Here is a 14,308-nt window from a genome sequence, read left to right on the forward strand (position 1 = left end):
TGATGAGAGAAACTGGGCGGAACAGAGGTGGAGCAGGTAGTCCCAGGGTCCCAGGGGTGATCCTGCTTTTCTGGAGGTTTGTGTGGTTTATCAGGTTGAGTTCCTCCATTATAAAAAAACAGGCTGGTACAACAGGAGGAATGGCTGCTCTAAATTGCCCCTAGGATGTGTAAATTATTTGTGTGTATGGTAACCTGTGGTGAAGTGGTGTCCCGGTGTTCCTTAGATAGCTTTGGATCATTTTTTTCTAACACCTGTGTGTGTGTGTGTGTTTTAAGATCCCATTAAGGCCACATGTGTTCCTGAGATCACATGGGAACCCTCTGCAATGCCTACATCTCCATTATCACCTAGGGGAACAAATCTCTGTGCCAACACTTCCACTTTTCTCACCTAAACACTATTTACTCACACAGTCTTTGCTATTCATGATTTAAATGTCTATTCTAACAACAAAGAAAAGTCTAGACCGTGTAAGAAAAGCAAGAATAATAGAGAGGCAGACAAAAAGGGGAAAATAAAGACAGCGACACAGACAGAACATGTGAAGAGAGGGAGATATTTTGCCGTCACATTGCGAGTGCGTGTTACATGTTGCATCGATTTTCAAACAAATGAACTGAGAGAAGACAGTCTCTGAAGCACGTTTCTTCACTTAGCAGAAGGACAGAGAGAGGACGATGGGGTGTGTTTGCTCACTCTGCTAGAACACTGCTCTCTTCAGCAACATTTTCCTGTGGCCTAAAGATTTTTGGGGTAGCACGTTTTTGGAGAAATGTGTGACCGCTTCCATCTGATGTGTTTTTTTTCTTTTTTTGCAGGTATGACTTAAGTCCTGAACCGTACCCGGATTAAAATCGATTATTCAAAAAAAATAAAAAATAAATAAATAAATAAATATTTTATTTTTAATTTTTAATTTTTATATGCATATAAACTGTATATACTAAAGTTTATATTAAAATTGCATTTTTCAAAATGCATTTTTAAGCAGTGACCTACCCCATATTTTGGATTATTTTACGTCTAATGCATTGATTATTTATTTGCATATCATAAGGTTTTAATTAATTAATCAAATTTGTTTTTATTTAGAATTGAATATTATTTAATTATTATTTGCAGCACATTATTATTTGATCTATATCCCTGCATATGTGATATTTGATTTATTGGTTGTATTGCTTACAGTATGATCCATTTCCTAATGAAGACAACTTAAAAGATATTTGAAGCAAAAAAAAAAATCTTATATAATAATTTCATACAAGTCTGTATAATGTAAAATGAAGTGACAAAGACAAATAACCCAAGCATGTGTATAATCCTGAAAGATTAACTTGTATGGTGAAAAGCCATTACAAATAACAATGACTACAGCCGTAAGCCGATTTATCACCGAGAGATCTTGCACTGGATGAGGCAATATTTGTGTTGCGCAAATTGATTCACAGCATAAAATAATTGATATGCTGTACATACAGAAACCATAAGACAGGGTGCTTAAAGTAAACTTAATGTAAATCAATAAATCCCTGCTCCATACATACAGTTTTTTTTTTTTACTTTTCTGCACCAAAAAATCCTAATAAATCTTTTTCATTCACCCTTTAATAAACTTTTTCAGGAGGTTCTGTTCTGCACATCTGCAGTGACGAGCCAAAGATGGTAGTGAGGCAATCAGGCCAGCCAGGGGGTTACACCCAGAATCACACCACCTCCAGCAGTTTTAGCTGCACCTCTTCATTAGTGTGAATGGTAGAAGCGCTAACAAGACTGTTGACAGGAGACTCAAAGTGAGACTGGCACTTGGTCGGCTGTGAGACTGCCTGGGTTAGTGACACTAAGGTCCCTTAGCAACGGTCTTATGAGCTTACAGGCCCAAAAAAAAGAAAAAGAAAAAAAAAAAAGTGTGACTCATCAGGAAGCGCTCTCCAGAGGGAGACTGTATGTGTGTGTGTGTGTGTGTGTGTGTGTGTGTGTGTGTGTGTGTGTGCGCATGTGTATGTCTGCGGTGGGTCCAGACTCTGACAGTGTGCGAGTACATACCCAATGTGTGTTTGCATACTAGTAGATCAGTCTGTCAGAGGATTAGAGACTCTTACAGGGAGTGTGCTCACTGAGACGGGATGCAGTTGTGTGGGGAAAGTGTCTTTAAAAGGTAAATAGAGACAGGAAAAAACTATAATTAATACAGGACCTGTACACATGAACGATCAGGTGACTTCAAATTGGCTTTCATGCATGTATGCATACTGAGTAGCCATCTTGGAAACACTCCATTCCGGCTTCATAAGACCTGGCTCGTAAACAAATAGTAAAGTTCTATTTTTTCGAAAAATGCTTTTAAAGCCACTACAATGTTACAAATGAGTTGTGTCATCAAAGAAAATTAATCAAGTTATAAACAATCAACAATGCTGTAGTGTAATTAAAATAAACCAGGGATTTCCACTACCAGTTAAAGGTATGAACACACCGCCTAATTCCATGGTGTTTACTGATGAGTGTATCTTCAGACTGTATCTTCATGCTATGCAGCTCACAAGTTAAAGGTCATGATGTTTGGTTGCTATTTAGGACATCGACAATCCTGTTCATATTGTATGTAAACCATCAGATTTAAGGGAAGTCATCAAATATCAGTGAGCCTACGCACAAGATTCATTATGCGCATCTTATGGGACCGTTATTGATCACCACCATGCGCTTTCACGCCGTTACTGAAACCATTGCCATGGCAATAGTCGCAAAGATCGTCATCGCTTAAACACCTGTTCATAATCTGTTGTGTCATATACTCAGTGTAGCTGCATTTGGCAAACAGGACAGAATCAGACAATATGTCAAGGCAGATTAAAGTCATGCTATTACTGCAGTACAGAGGGCTGTGAATAATAAGCAGTATGGCATGAAGAGCACCCAAACATGTCTGCTTTGTTGTGCGTCCGTTGTGCTACAAGGTTTTTTTTTTCATTTATTTTTGAATTTTTTAGAGACGTTTCAAAGCTAACACAGGAAAGAGTTTTGAAAATTCACAGTTGCTATAGCACGAAGAAACAGTTACAGTGGTGAGATGTCTCCATCACTATGAATCTTAGTCTGCTCGAAATACTGCTAAAACCGCTTCACACAGGATGGAAGCGTGTTTCGGACATTTGACCTTGCTGTGACCCTGACCCTGTTTAGCATAAATCCAAAATCAGTTTATCTGCTGCTTATAAAGATATCGCCATATTAATCCTCCAAACGTTCTTCAATCAGTTTTTAATATAATGTGGATCATGGATGATGCACAAGCGGAGAGATGAACAGATAAGCAGAAAATATCAGGTGCAGGGTCATGACCATGCTTCCTTTCTCCTTCAATACGTCTAGATAAAAGGGTAAGACTTTAGACTACAGAGCAAATTCTTGCTATTCAAGGCAATTAAAAAGGTCCACTGATGGACTAAAATGAATTGTTCTAGCCAAATACATTGGAGAATAGAAGTGCAGTGAATGAAAAAACTAAACAGAACCAATCTGCTTTGCCTACTTGAGGCGTACAGCACAGGTGTCCATGCAGATACCAAGCGCGCACATGCTGGTTCGCTTGTTTCTTCCAGTTTCTGGTTCTCCCCATTCCTCTCCGCCTGCGTACCCCTCCCCCCTCTCCGGATCTTATCAGAAGGCCAGCCAGGATAGCAGCCTGCTCTTCTGCAGTGAGCCTTGGAGGCTTCCCAAGTCAGTGAACAATGAAAACACAGTCTAAGCAGTAACCCTAATCCTCAAGGGCATTTTATAAATTGGCCCCCAAAACCTCAACACTGCTGGGTCACATTTTAATGCAATCCAATACTATGCTGTGTAAACAATAGCCAGTCGATATATTTAAAGACTATATACACATTTGTTCTGAAAAAAAAAAAAGAGAGACAAGGCTGGATTAGTTTAAAAAAAAGAATATGTTCGACAGTAAATTGAAATGTTAACGTGAGGCCTTACTAATCGCACACAACAGATCAGATATGTGCGTTATTTGGAAAATAATGTTCGCTGCAGGACGTATGAGGCAGCATGACAGCAAGTGCTCCAACCACACCCTCCACACAGAGTGCATTGTTTTCATGACACCAAGGTGACACCAAGTGTGTTATTCTGCTTTGATGAAGTCACTCCCTCACTAGCCTCTCTATGAAAAAAAAAAAAAACACAACAAAAAAAATACCTTGTTTTGCTGAGAAACTGGAATACATAAATTTGTCTGTCCTGAAGAAGCTTTTTCTAGCTGATTGAGATGCTTCAATTGCAAAATTTTTAACTGATGATAATTTTCTGTTTTTCTTTTTTTAAGAAGCCTGCCCCTGTGCAACAGAAACACACAGTTTTGCAAGATTGGTATCGGCAGGTCATTGTCATGCTGTCTTGCATGTTTGGGCCCTTTAGCTCCAAAAGAAGGAAAATCAAAACGCTACAGTGTAAAAAGACATTCCAGACAATTGCAAGCTTTGATCAGTGGTGCAAAATCTTGGGGAAGGTCCATACTGTATACAGATGTGATGGTCAAGTGTTCAAATATTTTTAATCATAAAGTATACATGAACAAAAGAGCAGGAATAAGATTTTTAATTACCATTTTATTGCATTATCACTTGTACAAGCTCAAGTTGGGTTAAAATGGCCAACCGTACCTTCTCCCACTGATGAGCTGCACTGGGGCAAGATATTTGTTAATTATCCCGACATTTATATAAAAAAACCTGCCGTGTAAAATACATACGTATACCATATCTAGTTTAATCGAAGCCTGCATAAAACAAACAAACAAACAAACAAACAAAATGCGCTCAAACAGACTGTAGCAGCTTGGCACCACAAACAGGTCGATTTTCCAGTCTGTGAGTTTTATCACTCAAACCATTAACCAATTATAATGCAGTACGCTGCTGAAGCACATCAGAACTGTGAAAGACAGACAGACTCATGCATGCATACATAAAGCATGTCCCAGTAAGTATCTATCTCTTTTCATTTCATTGACTTTTGGAGAATTACACTGCCATCATCTTTACGTTAGCATAAAAAATCCTTCATGAGTAGAAAGGATGTGAAAAGGTTACATAATATAAGGTTTCTTATTATATAATACAAAAATGGTCTGAGCTTAGTGTAGGTGTGGAGTGAACAATGTTGGAATAGAGATGTTTAAAAATCCAGTATGCGACAGGAAAAAAAAAAAAGATTACTAAAGCAATTTCAAAAACTACCAATTAAGTAAAACATTTCAACGATGTAGTAGATAATGTTTCAGACCACTTTAAACCGCTTTCAGCCGGCTTGGATTTTCTTGCCACTTCTCCAGTACCATAGCGGTCTTTGCTAATCCTTTTTAATTACACAAACAGAAAAGGACACACAAAGTGCACATTCTGCAAAACAAACCGTGGCACTCTTTTTTTTTTTTTAAAAAACAAAGTTTTAAAGTTCATTCCCTATTAAATCTGCTCTTTAACTTAAAGGATTTTGTGTTATTTTGTTGAATAAAGCTAAGCGTCTAGTCTGGGCAAAAAAAGTGATGCAATGACATGACAAAGATGAAAAATCCTTTCATCTGTTACACAAGATTCTTACTTATGGACTACAAACCTGACAACATGATGCTACAGGAATCTTAATAAAAGTCATCATCAAATCATCATTGCTTCATCCATCTGAACCCTCACAGGCTTCATCATACAGTCTGACTTTGGTGATACAGTAGAGGGTCAGCTAACTCGATATGTATGTGAGGCATGGAGAGCAAAATCAATGAGAAATGTCAAGGATTTCAAGGTTTCAACCACTAGCTAAGGCAACAGTTCAAGTCCACTGCAGTGACTCTGACCAACAGGAGTTGACAAAGAGGGAACATTTCATGGATCTGACCTCAACGCAGTATATAACATTGACTCGACAATTATGAGAAAACTACTAGCCTGGATAATCTATTATTTTCCACATTAAATCGTTATCCCTTGTGATTGGCTCTACATTTATTTATTTAACACAATGTACTAAACATCAACATGATCACTTACTCTCGATATCCATCACAGTGATACACACTAAAGCATATACTAAAGCACAAATCTCCATGCAAAAAAAATAAAGAGTCCTAACAAATAAAAATTTTACATGATGTTCAATTTGAAATAATCTTAGGCACAAGATGTTGTTATACTCAGATTCTGATTCAATTCTGTCCAGGGTTTCCATCATAAAAAATCCACTGTCATTATTGGCAAGTATTGATCGGACTACTGCTGCATCGCCACACTCACTCACAGCGCAAAAGATTTTTATGCGATTCTAACCTTAATGCTGATATACTGTGTGCAGTTAGATGCACAATGTCGGCATCATGTCTAAATACACACATACAAGCATCCATCTTAGATATTGGACGTAGACAATTCATAAAATTTTACAATCTTACTGGTTATTACACATGAAGAAAGGCATCAAGGTTTTATTTGAGGCAAGTTCTTCTGCTTTTTCAATGTTTTCTAAACAAAATATAGTGAATTGAAATGGAAAGATCAGGTCTAAACTAATTCTGAAAACAAAAAGTTACATTACACGAAGTTGGTGCAATACCGCCACCTACCTACTGGCACCACCAGAATATTGGGGGGGGGGGGGACAAGAAACCAGAAACACATGTGGAAGGAATGCACTTCTGCTGTGAAAAAAGACCATGAATGTTTTTACAATATGCCTTCTCAGCCATCGATAACATTGGCTCAGAGAAAGAAGCAGAACCTACACGCAACGTGTTGATCAGAAAAAAGCAAATGTTAGAGCTATTCCACCACAGTCCAATGTATGGTGCTGACTGAATTCATACATGTGAAGTCAAGAGATTAGCATGGCTTCATTATGGAGGCCCAGTGGGTGGCTGTGGTGCTCAGCCAGCAGTGTTGACCCCTGGGTGGAAGGGCCGAGCTCAGCGTGGCTCTACCCTTCATCCAACACCAGTTGGCATGGAAGCTGCTGCTATAGCAACAGACGGGAGACTGTTTGAATTTGTGAGCCCCCCCCCGGAGGACTGAGGACAGTAAACTGGATACTATTCCACCAAGATCATATGTGCAACGTGATGGAAAAATGGCAAGTTCAATGAACTGTAATGTAATAGGTGAATAACAGAAGAATAGACGAAGCTAAATCTTTTGGGTTGTCTGAGTGGGTTTGTGTTTAAGAAAAAAAAAAAATCCCCTAAACCAAGACTGATGGGGGTGGGGGGGTGGGGGGGATGGATGGAGCATGAACCCAAACATTTCAATTCAGAAAATAATAGAAACATAAAATGAGATAGAAATAAGTCAGTCAACCAGGGAAGGGGGGTGTAAAAGTGAAAATGAATAGAAAGTGCTGGAAAAGGACAGAAAAGAGGATGAGAGTAAGAGGGTGGAAGGGAGCAGATTGTGGGCTCCAGGTGATGCTGGATGAGACAGTGGGTGAGAATGTCAGGATGGCACTTCCATGTCAAATAGTGGAGGAGGCATTAGTGAATGTCCTACAGCAGCTACCCTGGACTGAAATGACATCTGACACACCATTAGTCCATCTCGATGATCCACTGCGAACAAAGTTTGCCTCTGTGACATAAATTATAGCGCCTAAAGTTAAGACATTTCTATGTAACACGTAATGAAGTCCGTGTGCTTTATGAAGGGTACACTGGATTATTATTAGCTTGGATGCCAATGTTCTTTGCCTCCATCCTGGTAGTCTGGAGCTATTATATTCATTGTCAAAGTGCAGCGTAATAATGAAGCGAGTGCATGTGGGGGAATTTTACTGATACGAAGGATAGGGGTGGGTGATTGGAGTAAAAATATCATAATCATGATACTTGGCATCCCTGCTTTACAATATATGGGTTTGCTAACAAACTGCCAGCAAATCAGCAGTATGGCATTTTAAATACAGCTGTGAAAAACTGACTACAGTAAGATTAATGCAAACAGCAATGACTTATAATGAGCAATTATAACAATCATTATAGCAATTATACTAAAGTCATAATCAGCCACCAAGTCTAATCATTCTTGTTATTGATTGTTATGACTTAATTCCCCTTAAAATATACACTATACATCCTAAAGTATGTGGACACCCAGGAACAGACCACCATTTTTGCATTGAAAGGGCATAAACAAGCCAATTAGATTATAAGACAGTAGCCTACTAGTAGTGTTGAGGTCAGCAACCCTGGCAAACCATATCTTTATGAATCTCACGTCCTGCACAGGCACACGGTCATGCTGAAACAGGTCCAGTAATGACAGGAATGTCATGCATACAGATGTATGTACTGTATTTTAAACAATTGTGTCATGCCAGACACTTTGTGGCACCAGTTTCTCAGAGCCACATACAAGGGTGTTATGAGCAGGTGTCCATATACCTTTGGCCAAAAAGTGTACTTTAAACAGGAAGGTAACTGTTTACGAAATCCATTTCAGACATGTGACCTTGCTATGACCTTGCCCATGATTGAAGAAATTCCTAAATCTAATCAGGCACTCTGCTGGCTGCAGTGATTCAATATACTGTAAATCCTTGTTCTTGGGATATTATACTAAAGAAATGGACACACAGACAACCCAAAACAATAATACGACCAGCACCTAGCAATGCACGTGGGAAATGCACAAATGAGTACAAATTAACCATTTTTATAGCTTTAAATATTCACTTCGTAATCTGGTGCTTCCAGACACCGTCAGAAATGACTAACAATTTAAGCGATTCAGAAGTGAAGCTGTGGGATTAGCATTCTGAGGACATAAAATATCCATACAAGGAGCTAAATAGGAAAAACATGGTCAATTGAGCACAAATTAACTATACGGGTGACTGAGACAGTCTGAGCGCAGACGGAGACACACGAGAGCACAAATTAGTAGTGAAATAATACTTGCACACAGATTAATAGTTAATAAAAAAATTAATCCAATGAATTGGCTGTAACTCTGGCTTCATCCCATCAACCTCTTAACTTCTTAACTAAAGTCAGTCCTTAACCAACTTGGGGAGAGACTAATAGAGTGATAGAGAGAGAGAGAGAGAGAGAGAGCATCCTTCAGCATTCACCTCCATCTAAACCAAAATCAGGCTTCACTGTTTCTATGCATTTTGCACTTTTTCTAAATCTCTCTCTCTTCTTGTATCAATCATGATCAATTGTCTATTTTTGTCCGGATACTGCCTGAGTCACTGATATGCTCACACAAGGTCCCCTGCGTCACACGGAGGAAAGAACAGCAGAAAACTAATCTTTGAAAGGGAATTATGGCTGATTTAATGTTAAACAGAGCATAATGCGAGACTACAGAATGTAATCTTAAGTGTGAAAAATAATGATACAAACTTTTACTGATATTTTTAGTGCATTATCGTAATTGTTGGAAAAGTACTGCGCACGGTGCACAAACATAATACAAAAGAGAAGTGCTACAGACAAACGCTTTTGTTTTGTTGCTGCCGTCTTCTCGCTCATGGGGAGCTCACTGCAGTTTAATAAAACGGCATTACCTCCTAAACCACATCAAAGCACCTCTAATCATCAATCTTCATCAAAATCTACTTCGGTGGCTGTATATAGAGAAAGGAAATATTCCACAGAATGGCACCAGCAACTCTTCAATTACACTGCCATCAATAAAGGCGATGTAAACACTTTTTTTCTTGAACATTTTTTCCTAAAAATCCAGTGTTTGGAAGGGATGTGTGATCTTAAAAGATTTAGCAACTGAAAGCCTACATGACTCACTGGGTCTCAAAATATCTCCGCATACTCAGCAAGAAGCTCCACATCCACAGCCTGCCAACATGAGCTTTGAGGAAAAGGAGAGAAGTAAACTGCAGGCCTTGGGGACAGAGAAAGAAGCAGAAATGAAAAGCATCCAGTTTATCTATTCTTCTCAAGCAGCTGAGTCATTTGAAAAGCTTCCTGCGCTTCAAGTCGATTGAATTTCATGCGAAAAGATTCGAGTTTTCAAAAACAATAACATTTGCAATGTTTATCCAAGAGTTCCCGGACATATGCGGCATTTACTCAGTTTAAATCAAACCTGGCGCAGTTTGTGTAGGCAGGTGAAAGCACAGCAGATGAGAATTTGATAGCATTTACCTAATTTGACTGAAGCTTTTATCCAAAGTGACATACAAACGATTGAGGATGCAATGAGCAGTTGTGGGACAAGGGCCTTGATCATGGGGCAATGTGGTACTGCTAGGATTTAAACTGATGACCTTTCAATACAGATCTGTGGGATACATGAGCATAGAGTGGAACGGTGACTTCGGATGTTTGGATGCCATCTTCTCCCACTCTCACTGATCACTCAGATTGGTTGAGGATGGAGTGACTGGTTGGGTTGCTGTACCTTCTGGGAAGTCGTCCTGTCCGTGTTTCCTTCTGGCCTTTCATTTTAGGTATGCTGTCAAAGTTAGTCCTGCTGGAGTCCCTGCTTGCACTCTGAATAAAATATACACTGACCTTTATCATGTGACTGTGAGAATACCTAACGGTTCTCTCTCTCTCTGTCTGTCGCGCTATACACATCACGCCTGAGATGCCAGTGGTCCTGACCCCTTCTGCTCTCTGGACCTGCCTGACTCATACTGGTGCCCTACTTTTGGCTGAAGTTCTCATCACATTGAGACTGCTAACTCCTGCTGAGGATGGCCCTGTGCGCTCTACTTAAAGATAGGCAATAATGCCTACCCTATAAGCCAGCACTGCTAGGAGAGACTACACTGAGGAAGTGATTCAGGGCTGGACTGATCCAATTAAATGACGTGAAAACAAACATGGCATGTGTTTTGGGTTGCCGGTGACATTTTTCTGTAGCTCTGAGCTGCTTAAATAAGTCGTCAGGCACAAACTGAGCCAAAGGACAGAGATGACGTGCTGCAGAAATGACACTAGTTATGGAGATTTGAGCTTTTTTCAAAAAACTTTAGTTTACAGTGTTTTGCCACGGACACCCCTTGACCAATGTTATTTTTAAAAATTAATTACTTCATTTATTTTTTTATTTGTTTAAGTATGTACAGTGAGTAAACAAAACCAACAAACCAGAAGTATAAAATGCCACTGATTCAGATAAGGCAGCCAGTCTATTAGGCGTAAACCAGCTTAGGCCCACAAAATATTTCATACACACTGCTGCATTCAGGAAACACACACGTAAAAGAGATGCAAAACTGGCATGCAATGTTAATGCCACTCTAATTCACCATACACTGATCAAGCTTAACAAGTTCAGTATTGTGCAGGTTCCTCTTATGTGGTGTCTGGCACCAGGATGTTGGCGGCGTATCCTTTGGGCGCCATGGGTTGCGGGGTGGGGCATCCATGGATCGGACTTGTTTGTCCAGTACATTTCATGGACGCTCAGTCAAATTAAGATTGGGGAATTGAGAGGCCAGATCAACAACATTAAACTCTCTGCCTCTTAAGCCTCATAGGGGGCAGGATGAGGTGCACTGGATGACACCTTTCAATTATGTTCGGCATTGACTGTTTTCACTAAGTTTTGCTGCAATGGATTTTTTTTGGGATTGGACCAGATGGCCTGGCTTTTGCTCTCCAAAGACATAGATGAGCCTTGGGTTTACCAGTTTACTGGTGTATCACGTGTTTCCAGTTTACTGGTGTATCATTAATAGTGTTCAGTCAGATCGGAGAAAAAAAAATTTCAATGGATAGTATTGAATTGTGACTCGATTTACAGAACCGTTGTTTTTCAGCAAAAAAAAAAAAAAGAAACCCCCCAGCGGTGTTTCCTGTCTGAGCTATGAAATATTAATAACATCATTAAATGTATTTGTTCATTATGTGTAAGCATTTTCTTGCAAATGGATAAAATTTTGTACTATACAACCTAATATACTCCAAACAAAGCAGCAGTATATAGAATATGCAGAATATGCTGCGCTGGTTCTTGAAGAAATTAGAGCTGTTGATTAGACCACAACATTTGCAAGTATAAGGCGTACAGCATCATGACTTATCAAATCTGCATCACTGCAGCGTTTCAATTAAACCAGGATCCTGTTTGATTAAGGTCTCTGAGCTACTTATGAAATAATATATTTTTCCCTTCGGTGGTAAAAACACAGAAATTTGTTCCCAGTTGTTTTAAAGGGACTTTTATTACTCTGCCTGAATCAGATCTCAGGACAAAGAAGAGATTCTGCAGTGCTTAAATTGTCTACATATAGTGACGCGGGGAAATAAACAAAGCAAACATTACAAATAAAATCTCACCACTGCCTGGCCTTAAGTGAGGAGGGAGGGAGAATGGGAGGACAATGCTCCGTGTGTGTGTGTGTGTGTGTGTGTGGTCATGCAGGCTGGATGACGGTGGTAATATGTTCTGTCGTTATGTCCAGGGATGTCTCACCATCCCCTACAGCATCCGACCCTCATTTCCACACACACACACACACACACACACACACACACACACACACACATGCTCTCTCTCTTGCATACACACACACACACCACAATCTAAAATTAGTGGCTCATTCTGCTACACTGGTTAAGAAGAGAAAGCTCTGTGCAGGGGAATATCTCACAGACCCACACACTCTCAGGAGACACTGTGGGAATATGCTATTCCTGTGGCATTATTGATGCACATATACACACAGAGTTTTGCATGCATATATGTTTTGAGTGTGCTCTTCTATGCAGCAGTGTGCTGGGGAGCCAGCATCAAGAAGAAGGACGCCACACATCTGGAAAAGCTGGTGAAGAAGGCAGGCTCAGTGATGGGTACAGAGCTGGAAAGCCTAACATCTGTGGCAGGGTGCCAGGTACTGAACAGGCTCCTGTCAATCATAGATCATCCATCACATCCACTGCACAACACAATCACCAGACAGAGGAGCAGCTTCAGCAACAGGCTGTTGTCCTGCCCTGCTCCACTGACAGACTGAGGAGGTCATTCCTCCCCCATGCCACGAGACTGTTTAACCGCGTGCATTGGAAGTGTGTAGTCAGGCCATAGCATAACATTCTCACTAAACACAAACTTTTTGCACCTTATGCACAAATCCACTGACTTGGCACAATAATATGCACAGAAGCTTTCACCAATTTTTTTTTTATGGGATTGTTTTTACCTTATTTTTCTTATTTTCTAGATGTACTGTAACTATCCGTGGACTGCTGGATCTTGTGAATTTCCATATGGAGATGAATAAAGTACCTATCTTTGCATATACCTGTGCACGTACACACTCACACAGATACGTGAAAATACTGCACGTGCACATGCATGCACATACACATCGACACGCATACATGCATGCACACACATGTGATAAACCCTTTGCATTCCCATGAAACATTCAAACCCAATATTGCTGACACTTAGAAAGAACTATGAATATCTACAGTATATAGCTGGTGGTTTTCATACATGCAGTGAATGGACAGTAAATAAAACTCAGACTGTGTAATTTCTTGTGCTCTACTTATGCTGATTACTGAGAAAAAAAAAAAAAAACATCAGCAAATACATCAAAACTCAGACTAGCAGCTTATGACAGCAAATCCAAAGTGTTGCAGCGCTTGAAAAAATGGAATTAGGTTGTAATCTAAATGAGTAATGTGTGTAATGTGTGCTACTGCATTGCATGGGATTTATTAGTGCAGAATGCAGGCTTTGGTGCAGTAACGGTCCAGTGGTTAAGGCTCTGGGTTACTGATCAGTAACCCAGACCCAAGCACCAACACTGCCAAGTTTCCACTGTTGTGCTTTACTTGAATAAGGCCCTTAACTATTTCTACTCCGGGATATAAAAATAATTTCTCATAATGACTTATTTTACTGGATACATCCATACTATGGATATGAATTTCATATTTATAGGCCAAAGTCCAACCTTTTTTTTTTTTGCGTTGACTTTTTTTAACGTCACTGCCAAACGTCAACATGCGTCAGAGTACTTGTGTCAAAATTTGTTAATTATTGGTTTTGAAACAAAATAAAATATAAGCGAATGGAGTTCAAATTCCCGCTTCGTCCCTCCCTTACACACACACACACCTCTCTAGGGCCCACTATGACATCTTTAAATGTATTACAGTTGAGTGGCTCCATTACAAGTCACATTTCTAACTGCCCCCCAGTGCAGAACCACAATAAAGCTTCATGGTTGATGGTCTGAATGTTCACCCTAAAGTCAGCCATACTGACTGGAAAAGGAAGACAGATGACCAAAAAAGCTGAACAGGCCGCTCGAGCCGAGTAAGTAA

General features: G+C 39.7%; 1 protein-coding gene across 2 annotated transcripts in view; it reads right to left on the bottom strand.

Moving 5' to 3' along the window:
* LOC128520341 (lethal(3)malignant brain tumor-like protein 4) overlaps positions 1–14,308 on the bottom strand; it is a 68,852-nt gene that overhangs the window by 10,095 nt on the left and 44,449 nt on the right. The window lies entirely within an intron of this gene.

Source organism: Clarias gariepinus, chromosome 4, assembly GCF_024256425.1.
Source record: "Clarias gariepinus isolate MV-2021 ecotype Netherlands chromosome 4, CGAR_prim_01v2, whole genome shotgun sequence".
Taxonomy (NCBI): domain Eukaryota; kingdom Metazoa; phylum Chordata; class Actinopteri; order Siluriformes; family Clariidae; genus Clarias; species Clarias gariepinus.